This window comes from Brassica oleracea, chromosome C3, assembly GCF_000695525.1.
Source record: "Brassica oleracea var. oleracea cultivar TO1000 chromosome C3, BOL, whole genome shotgun sequence".
Lineage (NCBI taxonomy): Eukaryota > Viridiplantae > Streptophyta > Magnoliopsida > Brassicales > Brassicaceae > Brassica > Brassica oleracea.
In genome coordinates, this window is record NC_027750.1 from 26,825,011 (window position 1) to 26,838,763 (window position 13,753).

Genomic DNA, 13,753 nt, shown 5'->3' on the forward strand with positions numbered 1-13,753 from the left:
ACTGGCTTCAAATGTCGCGAAATAAGAAACGGGTTTGGTCCGTTTGTTACACTATTTCGCGGACTCCACGATACGTGGCGGCCCGCGATTGGTTCCATTTTAAATTTTTTTTTTTAATCAGATAAAAAAAAAAAAAAAAAAAATTTAGAAACCCAAACGGGTTTTACCCGATAATCATGCTCTAATACTACTCTTTTTAATGTCTCTTCATGTTTTTTTATTATTATTTAGAGATTCGACAATAAGAAATGTTACAAATCAGATATTAGAGCATCATTATCCAGAGTTTTTTAGGACTATTTAAGAAACAGTTTCTTAACTTTCTAGTTAAAAATTAAAAAACAGTTTCTTACATTCTCCTAAGAACCCAGTCCTAAGAAACCCTGGATAATGATGCTCTTAAATGTTTCCCGTCAACTAGTTCTACTGTTGAATGTTCTAGTCGAACATTAAAATGGATATCTATAATTAGGCCTGGGCATTCGGGTACCCGTTGGCGTTCGGGTCGGGTATTTCGGATTTCGTTTTTTTATATATCACCTCATAGGTTCCATTCTAGTAATTTAGGATCGGATATAACACCTCGGGTTCGGATCGGTTTTGTATCACATTTGAAAACCCATAAAGTATCCATATATTATTTGGGTTCCGGTTTTTTTGGATCGGTTTGGGTTATACTGAAGTAAAAGACAAAAAAAAAACAATAAATCAAAAGAAACACATAACTGAATATGTGAAACTAAATACAAAGGTTTTTAAAGCAGAAAATAGCAACATCCTAAAATGCATCAATACTGAAAATAACAACATTTAAAAGTTTTGAAACTGAAGACTTAAAAGAAACAACAAACATAAACTGAAAGACACACGTAAATGAGAGAAATTGGAACAATTTTGAGCTTAGGAGTACTTGACAATCATGATGTGGAACGTACTACTCCTGCCAAAGAAAAACGTAAATGTTAAGCTAAAAACAAACTGAAACAGAAGCAAATCATTATAAGCCAAAGGGTGTTTAGTGCAATACCTTAGAAACGAAGAGGCTCTTGATGTCTTATAGCAAATTCTGATGCAAGACATAACAAATCAAATCAGTAAAGAAACAAAATTTAAATCTAAAAGTTACAAGATAGATGACATACCTCTCTCAATCTTTTATTGTTCTTCAATGTCTTCAATGATTGCTGCATTAGTAAGCACTCTTGACTCGCAAGAAATGTCTTGCTTAAGCCATTGTTCAGTACACATCAATACCTCAATCATGAAGTGAGTAAGGCAGCTTCGAGATGGGCTTATGATCCTTCCACCCATACTGAAGGCACTCTCGGATGCAACAGAAGAAACCTGCATTGCAAGGATATCCTTTGCAATCCATGACAAAATTGGGAACTTGGTACAATTTCGCTTCCAAAACGAGAGCACATCATACTCTACACCAGCCATCATATCCGGATTCTCAACTCCTTCTTTCAAGTATATATCCAGCTCATCCCGATTATCTTTTACTCCAATCTCATTAAGCATCTCCTCGTACCTTCGGCCAATTTGCTTGTAACCTAAACCATCATCATGTAAATCCGTACCAATCATGCTCAGTTCTCGACTACAAGGAGTGGATCCACTGTTGTTAGTTTTAGCTTCATCAGATTTCCCACTGGCTTCCTTCCCATATCTTGCACCATACTCTTTAAATAAACTGCGCAAAACAGACATCACTGAATCATACATTGCTTTCCATTCCAAACTGTCTTTCTCGTAGAGCTCATCAAAACACAAGCGTGCCAGCACCATCTTCTTTGTTGGATCAAAAACTGTTGCCACAATTTACATCTTGTTGATGTTCTTCAGCCCATCCCAGTACTTGTCAAACTTTTTGAATATCTCCTCAGCCTTATCCTTCAGCTCATGATCTATGCTTTCACTTAACGCCAGAAGGTTGGTGGCTATGTTCACAATCTCCTCGTAACACTTATGAGCATTGAGAGATGTTGACGCAGACACAACTAGTGTAGAGTTGTAGAAGATCACCAAGAAACGACCTAGTCTTTCGATTGCTTTCCAGTCAGCGTATTGAGGAGGTCCCGCTCTCTTCTTTCCTTTATCCCCCACTTCCATAAAATAATTGTTGTAGATTTTATCCTCTGTCTCCATCTTGTCAAACGCAACTCTAAACTTCAAAGTTGTACTCAACATCAGGTAAGTGGAGTTCCACCTAGTAGTAACATCTAAAGGCAAGCTTCCCCTAGTCATTCTACCAGATTCTACTTTCTGCTCAAAGGATATCAACCTATTTCCTGAACCTCTAACATAGACTACAGCATTACGGACTGCATCCACACTCTCATTAGCATCAGTCAATCCGTCCTTCACAATCAAGTTGATGATGTGTGCACTACATCTCATATGCAACCATTCTCCATCTAAAACTAGTGCATCATCAGACACTAAAGAGAACTGACCATGAAATCTTCTCAAGGCGGATGAATTAGCAGTTGCATTGTCAACAGTTACGCAAAATATTTTCTCAATTCCCCAATCAGCCAAGACATCTAAAAGAACCCTAGAGATTGTCTGACCTTTGTGATCACTAACAAGTTTGAACCCTATGATAAGCTTCTTCAGTCGCCAACACTCATCAATGTAATGCGCAGTCACCACCATGTAACTTGCCCCTGTGAACAATAATAAGCATGCCAACACGTTAGCTATAAGCACCCAAATATCAGTACATACTCATTTAATTTAAGATTCAAAATGCTTACGGGTTATTTTAGCCTCCCAAATATCAGTAGTCAGAGATACTCTTTGCTTGTTTGCTTCAAACCACTTTTTCATAGCAGCCTTCCTCTGCAAGTACATCTTTACAATCTCCCTTGTTGAGGTTCTCCGTGACACAGGTTTGTCTAATTTCATCTGCACAGATAAAAAAAAATTTATATAAAAGAAGTCAAAACTAGTCCAATAAACTAAAGAATTAAACAAGTAGATACCTTGTTACAGAAGTGTTTCCAAGCCACACTTTCTATCCAACATAATGGTAACTCCCCTATCACCATCATCTCATTCGTTGCTTCTTTGAAAGTTTCTTCACTGACTTTTGCAGACATCACATTCCCTTCTTCATCTATGACTTGCTGAGTTGAACTTTGGCCATCTGAATACGAGTAGAACTGTTTGCATATGCTGATATGCTTCAGCAAGTTTGAAGTTCCCGATTTTTTTTTACAACAAAACTTCTTCTTTTTCGTTTCTTCTTTGAAAGTTTCTTCACTGACTTTTGCAGACATCACATTCCCTTCTTCAGCTATGACTTGCTGAGTTGAACTTTGGCCATCTGAATATGAGTAGAACTGTTTGCATATGCTGATATGCTTCAGCAAGTTTGAAGTTCCCGATTTTTTTTTACAACAAAACTTCTTCTTTCAGTAATGACAAATACATTTGTCACGGTTCTCCTTCGTCCTTGTGTAACGGTTCCAGATTTTGGACCTTGGAGGAAGAATCCTGGGAGCTTTATTGGCTCCATTGGCTGTAGGAGAATCTTTACGTTTGCCTCTACTATCTGGAATAGTCAATTCTTGTTCTTCTTCGTCCTCTACATCTTTGTTGTTGTCAAATGAAACTTGGTTTGGAGTTGATGAAGAATCCATCTGTGACAAGTTAAATGGAACCATTATCAGACAATTATCCATCTCAGACAAGTCAAATTGAAGTTGGAACACTAAACAATCATCACGGACACAAAATGGTTAAATAGAACCGTAAACCATCATCAACTACACGAAACCCTACATAACCCTTAAATCGCAAAACAGAACAAGTTGGAGACATACCTGAGATCGATTTCGAGAAATCGCAGATGGTGGAGATAGAGAGACTTCCCAATTTTGGTTTTGAAACATGAGTCCCTTCGATCAACTATCTTTGATTTTATATGGAATTAGGGTTTTCTCAAGATTAAGAAGACGAGGAATCGCCTAGCGTGAGAAAACAAAACTTGGAAACATAAACAATTAATGTTACGCGTGTTTTGGTTTGAAGGAGAGTATATACATGTATATTACTATATGTATACATAAGTCTGGTTATTTCGGGATACCTATTTGATTTCGGATTAAACCGAACCGACCCCGATAACCGAAATATCGCCAAATCAAAACCGATCGGGTATCTCCCAAAATATCAAACCGAACTGATATCCATTTTTCGGGTCGGGTTCAGGTTTCGGATATTATGCCCATGCCTATCTATCTATAATAATTAAGGAGATTTTCTCCCTTTTCCTTGTGTCACCTCATCGTATAGGATAAGGCATTTTAGGACACGTGTACACTGTTTGAATTTTTTTTTCAAAATTGTGTTTTCAATTCGTTTTGACTTTGACTAATGGCCTTCAGCGTTAAGTTTGGCCCACTAACCCAATACGAAAAGTTAGGATTACCTTTCAAGAAACAAACTGGGCAGAGATGAATCCACGCCTCTTGCCTCTGTCGTTTCGTTTCACCTCCCACAAATTCGTTTTTTTGCAAAACGGTTGTCGTTATGGCAATCAATCATCAATTATCCCTAGGGATGTTAATATGGGCTCAACCTAACAGGGTTACCCCTAACCCTGCAAACCCATTTTTAACCATAACCCTCATTTTTTAAATAGGGTTTAAACAGGATTGGCCCTAATAGGACCAGGATTTAAATTTTAACCCTTTTATTTTGATTCACACAACTATTATACAATATTTAATAATGTTTTTCACCAAAAAAAACTTAGAGTCGAGTTTTCTCGCCTAAAACTAAACAACGAAATTTTCCGTCGAAACCGTAAAATCGAGTTTTCAACAAAAACAACAAAATCGAGTTTTCTCTCCAAAAACGCAAAATCGAGTTTTTCGTCAAAACTTCAAAATCGAGTTTTCCCGCCAAAAAATCAAAATCGATTTTGCGGTTTTGGCGGAAAAACTCGATTTTGCGGTTTTGGCGGGAAAACTCGATTTTGCGGTTTTGGTGGAAAAACTCGATTTTGCGGTTTTGAGGGGAAAAACTAGATTTTGCGGTTTCGGCGGAAAAGTTTATTTTGCTGTTTCGGCGGGAAAACTCAATTTTACAGTTTTGGCGGGAAAACTCGATTTGCCAGTTTTGACAGGAAAACTCGATTTTACGGTTTTTGCGGGAAAACTCGATTTTGCGGTTTTGGCGGGAAAACTCGATTTTGCGGTTTTGAGGGGAAAAACTAGATTTTGCGGTTTCGGCGGAAAAGTTTATTTTGCTGTTTCGGCGGGAAAACTCAATTTTACAGTTTTGGCGGGAAAACTCGATTTGCCAGTTTCGGCGGGAAAACTCGTTTTTTACGGTTTTGTGGTTTTGGTGGAAAAACTCAAATTAGGTTTTGGCGGAAAAAACACAATTTTTGTTTTTTTACGGAAAAACTTTATTCTTAGTTTTGGAGCAAAAACTCGATTTTGCGATTTTGGGAGGAAAAATTTTGATTTGATGCTCAACAAATTGGCGGAAAGAATCATATCATATCTTAATTTTTCTAGTTTTATCTTTAAAATTTAAGAACAAAAATAAATGAAATATTTTTTTCAATTAAATGAGTTAACCCTGGTACCAACCCTAACCCTTGATTATAATAGGGTTAAAATAGGGCTGGGTTAAAATAGGGCTGGGTTTATAATAAACAAAAGAGGGTTGAGCCCTAACCCCGTAGTTAACATCCCTAATTATCCCCACTACTTTTGCTTCATTGCGTTTTTACTTCGTTTTCATCGTCGCTCATGCCGATATATGGAGTCGTTTTGCGAGGCTTCACCGAGAATCCAGCTCTCGATTCTTAATTAGAAAACCTAAATCGTTTTAAGTGATCTCCGAGGATGGCAAATCAACAGTTCAATTTATTTGAGCTCAAGGCTGGCCTCTGCAGGCATAGTGTTGTCAGGAGACTTTTCCAGTTCTGGAAAGCTCAAAATGTGAAGAGTTGATGGGCTTCATCTGGTACTGCTAGAAAGGAAGGTAACGAATATTGGTCTTCATTTTGCTTTATTAGCATGTACTCATTCCGGAAGAAGGTGATTACGTGCTCTGTAGAATGGTTCGCAGTCCACTTTGATTCATCTCTGAATCAGTGTCCATCGGCTCAATACTTTCAGAAACATTTTGAAGCAAGGCAGGCTGTATGATCTAAGTGGGTTTGATGTAACAAAGACCAACCAAAGCTTTTGCCGTTCAGACTCCCCTGTATCAATCAATTCGTTTTACAGACACAGACAAAATTTCATGAGTTTCCTGAGAACAATGGAACTCTTCAGGTTCCGGGATTACGATCATCCAATGTTGTTGGCTAACACAAACACTGACTTGCAAGGTGATTCATTATTTTCCCCATTCATACCAATCATGTAGTATGCCTAAATGTCCATTTTAAATGCCTGCAGATATTGTTGGTGACCTGTTTTGGAATTAAACTACCTACAATGAAGAAACCCATTAAACGGAGAGTATTAAGGCAACAATACGCATTCTAAGGTCTGCCCACCTACTCTCTTCTATGTTGTTAGGCTACTAACGAGAAAGGATGGTTTACGTTTTAAAACTGAGTTATTAATCTACTCTTTCATCGCGCAGGGAGGCAAACGTTTGTCTTAGTATTTTTGACAATCTTGCTATGCAACTCCTTGATAAGTTGGGTTATCCATAGGGATGTTAACTACAGGGTTAGGGCCCAACCCTCTTTTGTTTATTATAAGCTCAGTCCTATTTTAATCCAGCCCTATTTTAACCCTATTATAATCAAGATTTATGGCTGGTACCAGGGTTAGTTCATTTAATTGAAAAAAATATTTCATTTATTTTTGTTTTTAAATTTTAAAGATAAAACTAGAAAAATTAAGATATGATATGATTCTTTCCTCCAATTTGTTGAGCATCAAAATCAAAAGTTTTCATGCCAAAATCGCAAAATCGAGTTTTTGCTCCACAACTAAGAATAAAGTTTTTCCGTCAAAAACAAAAATTGTGTTTTTTTCCGCAAAAACCTAATTTGAGTTTTTCCACCAAAACCACAAAATCAAGTTTTCCCGCCTAAACCGGCAAATCGAGTTTTCCCGCCGAAACCACAAAATCGAGTTTTTCCGCCGAAACCGCAAAATCGAGTTTTCCCGCCAAAACTAAAAAATCGTGTTTTCCGCCGAAACAGTAAAAAAGAGTTTTCCGCCGAAACCGACAAATCGGGTTTTCCCACCGAAACCGCAAAATCGAGTTTTTCCGCCGAAACCGATGAGGTTTTGGCGAAAAACTCGATTTTGAGGTTTTGGCGAAAAACTCGATTTTGAGGTTTTGGCGAAAAACTCGATTTTGAGGTTTTGGCGAAAAACTCGATTTTGAGGTTTTGGCGAAAAACTCGATTTTGAGGTTTTGGCGAAAAACTCGATTTTGAGGTTTTGGCGAAAAACTCGATTTTGAAGTTTTGACGAAAAACTCGATTTTGCGTTTTTGGAAGGAAAACTCGATTTTGTTGTTTTGGTTGAAAACTCGATTTTCCGGTTTCGACGGAAAATTTTGTTGTTTAGTTTTTGGCGAGAAAACTCGACTTTAAGTTTTTTTGGTGAAAAACATTATTATAAAATATTGTATAATAGTTGTGTGAATCAAAATAAAAAGGTTAGAATTTAAACCCTAGTTATATTAGGACCAATCCTGTTTAAAAAATGAGGGTTAGAGTTACAAATGGGTTTGCAGGGTTACGGCTAACCCTATTAGGTTGAGCCCATATTAACATCTCACGGGTTATTGCAGCTACCAATATCAATCCAAAATTGGTTAGACGTATGCATGTCCCGGATTAGTAATATGATTTACAGTTTTACATACTAAAATTTTAACCTTATTGCAGGGTTTCTTTTCCTAAACCCAGCCTCAGTAACCCTTTTCTACTTTTCCGGTAAGTGTGAGGCCAACACAAGTTGCGTCAAGGGGTAAGAGTTTATGCATTTAACATTTTTGTCATTTTTGTAAAGGTCCTATTATGTTTAGACCCATCGTTTTTCCTTTTATTCATGTTGGTGAACATTGATGAGGGTTTCTTCCTCTTCACCCAAAAAATTTACAGTTGTCAAGAAGTTAGAATCATTGACTGTTTAGGAACTGAATTCATTTGTCCTCAACTCCCCTCCGCAGGTAAACCTTTGTAATGAAACCCATCCTGCTTACTAGCTTCCTCTGTCACACTACTGTTGCTGTCAATACCACATGAAATCACTGCAGAATTGCAGGTTGAAGACCTCCCATGAGAAAGGGGTATGGTCCGTGTTCGGCTGTAAGAGACGACATTCCTTTCGAGGAGTCTCGTGTTGAAGATTGTGGACCTCTGCAAAGAAGCCACGTAATGGTTGAACTCCTGAAGATCGAAGTGAAAGTTGGAGTTCTGGTTTCACAACTGCTTCTTTTACCTTTAATTCCCAGCGTTTAATAAGTTGTCACTGAACTATATTGCAATGTTTTCTGCTCATTTTTTGTTTTTTTTATAAATCAGCCTTACTAATTTCTCGACTGCAAGGCAGTATTTTAAACCCTTATTAAATTGTTATAATGTTATGAATATTAGTGCCAATTATTTCATATAATGTTTCAATTAAGCACTAGGTTTGCCTGGAATATTATTCTTATTTCCTTTTGACAACCTTCATTTTTCAGGTCCATGTAACATTTTCTTATTTCCTTTTGACAACCTTCATTTGTCAGGTCCATGCAACATTTTCTTTATTCCTTTAAGATTGTCCAACTTAGGGCAAAACAATGTCATCTATATTAATGTCAAATCCTTTACACATAGTTTTCAGGCATTTTTACTGGCTTTGAGGTAAAACGTGGTATTTAAAATTCTGCTTGGAAGATTGAAAACCAAAATAGATTAGTTTGCAATTTATGTTACTATGACAAACAAATGAGGAAATTTTCACACTTCTAATAGCCCCACTCTTCCCATTTAAAAATAAGTAACTTCAAAATAAACTAATAAAGTAATACACTACGGTCGCTAGCCACTATCAAAAGGATCGGAAAAAAATATTTTCTCTTTCAACATATTTTCATCTCCATATTCTTAAACAAATTTCTTTTACTAAAACCACAAAATAAATTGTAAATTTATTTAAAAATAAAACATACGAACCCGGCGCGTAGCGCCGGAAAACTACTAGTAAGAGAAATAAAATTAAGAAAATAAAAGAGAAGAGTATTGGTTCTTTGGTGTTGAGCTGCTTTCAATAATGGCAAAGCCAAAAATCAGATCAAGAATGAGTAGGAGGAGATAGAAAGAGAATCAATGCTGCTTGAGAATAATTTCACACAAAAAAAATAGTCGAATTTAATTTGTAAATGATTGCAATTGTGCCCCCAATAATATTCCAAATTTCCAAACAAGCCACTCTCTAATTCTTGTTTTTTTTTTTTTGAGCAACGTCACTCTCTAATTCTAAAATAGTAAAATTATGCCAACATTTCCCTAAATGTGTATTCACACTCTTTTAACTATGTTCCTTTCTTGTGCTTTCAATGTACCGCCTCTATCGTTTCTCGAACGACCAGTACATAGTTTATATTCGTTTTCCCTTTTTAATAAGTTGATGTTCTGAATGGATCCAACCTATAGTAATCACGGGTGTGTCGTCAATTATATATGTAGAAGCGTTTGATGCTGCACGAGCACATGCCACTACAGTCATATGCTGTGCAAACCCTTATGTCTATGCGATTCAACAAACTGTATTCTTTCAACCAAAAAAAAAAATCAATAGATGCATATATGAGTCCGTCACCTCTTAGAAGGTACTTTTGGTTTAGTTGGATCTCCTCTTTCGAACCATAATTAATAGATGCATTCATGAGTTCATGTTAATTAAGTACTAAATTATGCAAGTACATATGCTATCCAAGAATCAAACTGCATATGATATCAACGGCATAACAATATTGGGGGATATCAAGAACAAGAAGGAAACAATATTTTTTAAAATGCCGAGCTTTAAGTATGATTGTAGCCTCTAAGTATATGCCGGCCAACTCTGGTAACTAACACAGTAGTCAAACTTCCGATTGCACTTTAATTATCGCAGTGACCATCATGCTCGCACCATTTACATTTATACTTAGTGATTGTTTTGCTTTAACTTTCAACTTAGGCAAAAAAAACATGAATCTGATCTGTAAAAATAGTACTGAAACCGAAACTGGTTAAATATCTGAATGTGTTCAAAAATTTAGTATCAATAAAACCGGAACTGAATCCAATCCGAACTAAAATATTTTAAGTATCAGAATATATCTGAATCAGATTTATATACTTAAATATATATAAGTTATGTTAGATTTAATATCCAAAAAATATTCAGAATATATAATATATTTTTAAATTTTCCAAAATATTTAAAAATATATACTAATGGTGAATAGTAAATATCTAGAATTGTTACGCAATACTCAAAACACCAAAAATACTTAAAATATCCAATGATTCTCAATCCAAATATTCAATCCAAACCAAATTTTATATGAAACTTAGGTATTTTGACATAGATTATTCAAATTTATGTTATATATTATTTTATTTTTAAATTTTGAAAAATTTAAGGTATATATAAATTTAAAATTTTTTAAAATAATTTAAATGGGTTATCCGAACCCAAACCAAACTTTCAAAAATCTGAACCGAATCCGAACCAAAATTTATAAATATTCGAATAAGACTAGAATTTTTAACTCCAAAAACTTGAAATCTAAATAGACCCGAAAGTAGAACAAATCTGGAATCTCAACCCTAAAAAACATTCCTGAATCTTACGAATCTCACAGAGCGTTTGCTCTAAGAATCTTCTCACTTGAAAAAGTGTTGAACTGTCACTGAAGCTCACGTTTTTTCTACACTGCAACCACTACGGGTACTATGTCTCGACGCATCTCATATGCTGAAAAGGAAAAGGGGTCCAAAGACCTAGCTCCCCCCCTCGACGAGGAAGAGTCCAACTTCCTGATTATGACAACTCAGAGCTGCTGAGGAAACATGCCTTAACACTTATCGGTAGAGTCACCAACCCTAAAGCTCAACGACTATGGTCTCTCATCCCCTTCTTTGCTGACCACTGGAAGTGTAAAGCAAGACCTTTCGGTTCGGAGCTAGGAAACGGAAAATTCCAATTCCAGTTTGAGAATCAAGAGGACATGCAATCAGTTCTCGACAACAGACCGTATCACTTTGCTAAGTGGATGGTTATCCTCCAACAGTGGGAGCCTAACATCTCACCAGAATTCCCCTACCAAATCCCCTTCTGGATAGAAGTGCAAGATGTTCCAGTACACCTGTGGAATGAAGCTATCTTAGAAGGCATTGGAAATGATATTGGAATATTTGAATGGGAGATAACACCTGCAAAGGCAAGACTTAAGGCTTTTATCAATGGCCTCCGCCCTTTAATGTTCACCTCCACGCTGGAATTTGCAAACGGTGACGAAGTCGCAGCCTCCTTGGTTTACGAAAAACTGGAAAAATACTGCAATCTATGCTTTATGCTAGATCATGAAAAGGAGGATTGCCCCCTCAACAAAACCCAGATGAACCTCAAGAATACTACCCAAGAAATCAACACCCGGCGCTCTAGAGAACACTCTACGTCTCTACAGAAAAACACTATTTTGTCATGGACCGGTAGTAAAGAGCAGGACTACCGCCAACCCTCAGGCTTTATGAGAGATGCAAGAAAACCTGCTACTGGTTATCCAAGCACCTCACCTAGACGAAACTACTACGGTAATGACTCATATGAGGGGAGTAGAAGATTTAACAGAGACGCAATTGCTACTAGACAGGAGTACCCTCATAAACAACTATCCGGACCATCTCGCCCCCACACCTCTCACAGAAATGCTGAACCCAGATGGGTTGATACCGAAAGAAGACTAGCTCCCATGGGGTACTCTCGCTCGAGAGAAACGCAACACTCTGCAAGCGCAAATAAGGATTGCAATCCTCCTGGAGGGCATGAAGATGTTCTGTTTCACAAGAACCACCTTGATACAGAAGCTTCCTCCTTCCGAAACTCGTAAACTTGCCTCCCAACACCTCCCCCTGAGATACCGAGTGCTATTGAGAGAGCAACAATGGAAGCATGCGCAGAGTTACGGGAAGTTATCATCCAATACACCAGCTGCGCTGACCCATCCAAAAGTGCTGCAAGAAGAGAAAGAATGAGGTTAGCTGAGGAAAGGGGAGAAACAGATGAAGTAATTCGAAATATGGTTGCAGCCGCTACTGCATTGAATGCGAATATGATTAATGCTAACGAAGTAAATGTCTTGGGACCTACTATGGAGAAAGGTACAAGTGAGCATATTGAGCACAACCCAGCAAGAATCCCTGCCATTAATCGTTTGGGACCAGTCCCTAAAGATAAAGCAACCATGCTAACCCCAGAGGCAAACAGAGTCCACGCAAAAAAGAGATTGGGAAGGCCCCCTCTTGCTAACAAGCCACCTAAACCGCTGGGAGTTAATACTAATGCAAGTGGCAAAAAGAGAAAAGTCCCCATTAGGATCTCACCTAAAAGACGCTTAGCCCCAACCTCTTCTACTAGAGGGACAAGCCCACGAAGGAATGCTTCAAATGCACAGACTAGTCAACCCCATACAGGAGCGCAACCTGCAGAGTCTCAACCACAATCCCAGATCATCCCTGCGATCGTGAAGAGGAAAGTGGATTTTCGGAATCCACCCGCTCCAATTCCTTAAAAATTATCAGCTGGAACTGCCGAGGGCTGGGGAATACCTCGACAGTCCAGAAATTGAAAGAGATCCATAAACGTTTCTCTCCTGATATCTTATTCCTCTCGGAGACAAAGAATCCCAATGAATTTGTCCTCCGGAAATGCAACTCATTGGGATATAAAAACTCTATGTTGATTCCACCACAAGGGCATGGTAGTGGCGGGTTAGCTCTGTTCTGGAGAGATGGTCTGCAGCTGACTACTACCACCAGTTGCAAGAATTTTATTAATGCAGACATCTGTTATGAAAACAAGAATTTCCTCGCAATCTTCTTGTATGCTGACCCTGATCCGAGTCTGAGGAGACAGAACTGGCTTGAGCTCACTGAAGAATTTAACGAGAAAGACATGGCTTGGTTCCTTATAGGAGACTTTAATGACATTATTAGCCATCAAGAAAAAACAGGAGGCCGAGAGAGAGCAGAAGGCTCGTTTGGAAACTTCAGATCCTTCCTCTCTGAATGCGACATCTATGACCTGCCACATTGTGAATTTTCCTATCTTGGAGAGGGGTTCACGGAACTGAAGTAGTAAGATGTCGCCTGGATAGAGCCATGGCCAACAGCCACTGGTTTGAGCTATTCCACTCAGGAAGTGTTGAATACCTAAAGTATGAAGGATCAGACCATAGACCCATCATTGCTTGCTTTGATACCAAGAAAAAGAAAGGAAAAGGGATATTTCGTTTTGACAGAAGACTAAGGGATAATCCGGATGTTAAAAAGCTGATTGAAGAAACTTGGAAGAGGGCAGGCAAAAGAAACGTTCAGTTCAAGATTAGCCAGACAAGAAGTGCCATAGTCCAATAGAACAAAGAACAACAGAGAAACAACAAACTACTTATATGCCATTGGAAGGAGGAACTGGAAAAAGCGATTACCAGCCCAGTTAATAACGAACAGCTCCTCACAAAGCTGAACTCTGATCTCAAAGAAGCTTATAGA